The sequence below is a fragment of the Lagenorhynchus albirostris genome, chromosome 14 (assembly GCF_949774975.1).
Source record: "Lagenorhynchus albirostris chromosome 14, mLagAlb1.1, whole genome shotgun sequence".
In the NCBI taxonomy this organism is placed as follows: domain Eukaryota; kingdom Metazoa; phylum Chordata; class Mammalia; order Artiodactyla; family Delphinidae; genus Lagenorhynchus; species Lagenorhynchus albirostris.
This window is the reverse complement of record NC_083108.1, coordinates 40,289,580-40,293,582: the sequence shown is the minus strand read 5'-3', so window position 1 is coordinate 40,293,582 and position 4,003 is coordinate 40,289,580.

Below are 4,003 nucleotides of genomic sequence, written 5' to 3'. Positions count from 1 at the left end.
GGTATACAACACAATGATTTGATATTTGAATATATTTTAAAATGATCATCACAGTAAGTGTAGTTAACATTCATCATAATACACAGTTACAAAAATTTTTTTTTCTTGCAGTGAGGATTTTGAAGATCTACTCTCTTAGCAACTTTCAACTATGCAATTCAGTGTTATTAACTATGGTCACATGTTATACATTATATCCCCAAGACTTACTCATTTTATAACTGGAAGTTTGTGCCTTTTGTCTCCCTCCCTTCACCCATTTCACCCACCTCACTCCCCCGACTTCTGACAACCACCTGACGATCTGTTCTCTGTATCTGTGAGCTTGGAAACGTTCTTCTGTGGAATCTTTTTTGTCCAAAACGCTTTCCTTGGCAAAATCTGGGAGTAATCAAAGACACCACACTCTGCAATCTCAGTTTTCTAACTGTGATTCTCTTAGTAATAAATAAATCCTTTCCAAGTCTTTAGCCTTCATGATCTGAATATGAAGGAGATTTTATAAATTCTCTTCATATAAATAAACTTTCAGAGATTTAGCTATGTACTACCCCGAATATGGCAATTTCCCAGAGTTCCCAAAATGCAGACTTTCTTTATTAAAAAATAATAATAGATAATACTTGTAAAATGCTGTGTACCAAGTGCTGCAAAGCATTTCACAGGTGTTAATTATCACATTTATCCTGAGAAAAATCCCATAAGGGAAGCACTGCTATTATATCCATGGAACACGCAAAGAACCTGAGGCTTAGAAAGTTTCAAGAAAAGAATACACAGATCTGGAGTATGAAAGAAGGTTTTTCAGAGACCAAAGCCCATCCTCTTATTTGCTATAAGACACATGGCTGCTACATATACTGCTAAGTACTGGGGATGCTGAGAAAAATCAGAGGGTCCCAAAATCTTAAAAAATTATAGGCCAATGGGAAAGATGATCAATAATTTTATTGTGACAGTGTAACCAAGACAGGTACAAAGTGCAGTGGGAAAAGTAACTGAGTGGATGAAGCCATTTAAGATTGCAGCTGGATGAGAATGAAACCTCCAGGGGGGCATCCGTTGCCACATCTGACATAGATTTAGGGCAGTCCCACCGGGAGGGAGGACACACTCTTCCCTGTCAGCATCCCAATCGTTTCCCTTGAACAGTGCTCATCAGTATCAGTCCTCCTGCTAATGATCTCTGCAGGCTGTACAATCCTTTACACATTCCAGAAGCCCTGTCACCAAGCCCTTCTTACGTGACTCTAGGAATTTGTTTGGATGTTGGTAATATTGACAATTGATTTTGTAAAAGTTAACAGCATATTAAAACAATGTTTGTGGTACCCAGTGTTGATGATACTCTTTAATACTTTCTAAAAATCAATGTAATACATATTCCAATATTAAAAAGTCAAATCATATTACAGAGACTATAGCAAAAAATAGCAGTGCCCTGATATACATTGCAAAGTGGGCTGTGTTTTTTTTTAAGGAGTTGACGTTTCTTCTGAGTATTCATGTTGTTCAATAGGGTTCTGATAAGAAAACAAAGAGCAAGTCCTGCACCTGCAATTTGCAGGTTTTGATTGAAGTCAGGGAACTCACAGTGTGTTGGCCAGTACTTCTGAGAAATAAAAGCTCCCCGATTTGCTGGGAATCACAAGAGGGAAACATTTTGACCACTGGGGGAAATGAAAAAGCACAGAAGAGGCAGTCAACAGGTAACCCCGGGACACACAGTACCAGAGATAAACATCACCAGTATCAATATTTTTCCAAGCAAATCTTGACTGGTTAAGTGAGTCCTACTGATCCATTTATTCCCGCCCGGGGAACTGGGAACATGAGTGATAAGCTGCCACCATACAGAGAAAAATATTTGGGAGCCCCAGTAGCCTCTGCCCCCCTGTCTGTTATGCCACTGCTGTAAGAACATGACTTGGAATTATTCACACTCCTATTCAGTGTCTGACTCACCATCTTACCCCCAGGACAAAGCCATCTTTTATCACCTCTTACTTGTAAATGTTTCTTAAAGCACTGTGGCAAGCTAATATTTTAAGGATTTAATAAGCAAATATTTGAAGACATGTCAAAGTAACTATTTATTTGTAAAGTTAGATTGTGTGAAAAATTTCATTTAGCTATTTCCAAAAATAGATGCTTTAACTTCCCTTTCTACTTGAGAGTGTGTCGTCTCACTGACAATAAGCAGAGCTTACTCCTTGACCCATAATGCTTGTAAAGGGATTCTAACAATTGGGGCACTTCTGGTGCCAAGATTCATCCAACACTCAATGAGCAAACATTTTACTGATCCATATTGCTATGCTGGGTGCTGAATTATATAAGACAAAAGTTCTTATTGATGACTTGATTCTTCAAGAAATATAAAAGTTACCAAACTTTTTTTTAGTGTTTTCTGCTTCAGCATTGTGCCACGAAGCATTATCATAAGATAGAAGGAATTTTCTTAGAAAATGTCATTCAAATGTACCTTTCCAGGAAGCATCCTATTTCCCAGAACAGCGTGGGTGTGGATGGGAGGAATAGTGAGAGAATAATTGAAGTTTCAGAGAGAGAAATCTCCTTTGAAGTCATAATTTAATTTATTGCCTACTTTAGGTTCAGAGTCAAAATATTTAGGCAATATAGTATGAGAGGCAAAATACTTTTCTGCAACTTCTACTGGAGGAATTACACTTTCTCACTTAAAATAGAAAAATGAAAAGAAAGAACCCTTTGTGTGGAGAATGATTTGTCACCAAATTCGACTCATCTGGAGAAAACAGCACAGATGGTCTGGTTTGCTTCAGAATTGTGGTTTCATGCCCTGTATGACTCGCCAGAGGAGGTAAATCAGCATCTCATTTCACTTTGGGTTCACTGTGTACTAATAGATAGCAATGTCAGTAACATTCTTTAGACTTTAGCAGGAAAATGAAATAAGAGATTATTTTTCCTATAGTTAACATTCAAATGAATGAGGCAATGCTTTAAAAATACCTTTGCAAGCTTAATAAAATTCAGGATGACTTGACTTACAAAGCCCTCTGGCTGAGGTCGAGCAAATCATTCCTCTTTTTTTTAGTGAATATCATGCTAATTTATCAGAAAGGAAAAGCTGGGCTGGAAATTGGCTATTCTTACACATGGTCATTTCTTAAAATATTGTCACAGGGGCTATTTCTGTGTATAATTTGCCTGTGAGAATGGATATTTAAAACATACTTCAGCATATAGATTTGATATAAATATTACCAAGAATGAATGATACATTTAATAACGGGAAATCTGATTTCCTAACCCCTAGGTCAGCAAATAGATTTATGCAACTCTGAAGAGGTTAGCTCCTGTGTGAGAAGCAGATGTCTCCCAGGACTGTGCACAGCACAGATTTCTACTTTCCTTCTGGTCATTTCCTGCATTACAGTTTATAGTTAGGAAGCTTCATTCATTTACAGCAAATCCCGTATATGTCACTGGACTGAAGCTTACTGAAGAGCAGGTTGTAGCTACATCTCTGTTTTGGTATCTCTAAAAGGTTCCATTGTGCATCAGAGAGAATAGTCCATCCATGGGCACAGCAAGCATTGTTTACATTGTTGGCTTCCTCTGTGCCACGCTCTGTCGTGGCTGCTACTAGTACCAAAACGAACAAACACCCCCAAATCCCTGAGTTTTATTTTCGTGTGGGGAAACAGGTAGCAAAGAATTGAACATATAATATACACAGTATGTTTGAAAATGGAAAGTGCTATGAGGGAAAATAAAGTCTAGTAAGGGCATAAGGAGGATTATGGTGTACAGGTCGTAGATGTAGATAGGTTTCCAGGGAAGGCCTCACTGAGAAAGTGCTATGGACTGAATTGTGTCCCCCCAAATTCATATGTTGAAGCCCTAATCCTGATTGTGACTATATTTGGAGGAGGTCCTATAAAGAGATAATTAGGATTTAATGAGGCCCTAAAGGTAGGACCCAATACTATAGAATTAGTATTCTTGTAAGAAAAGA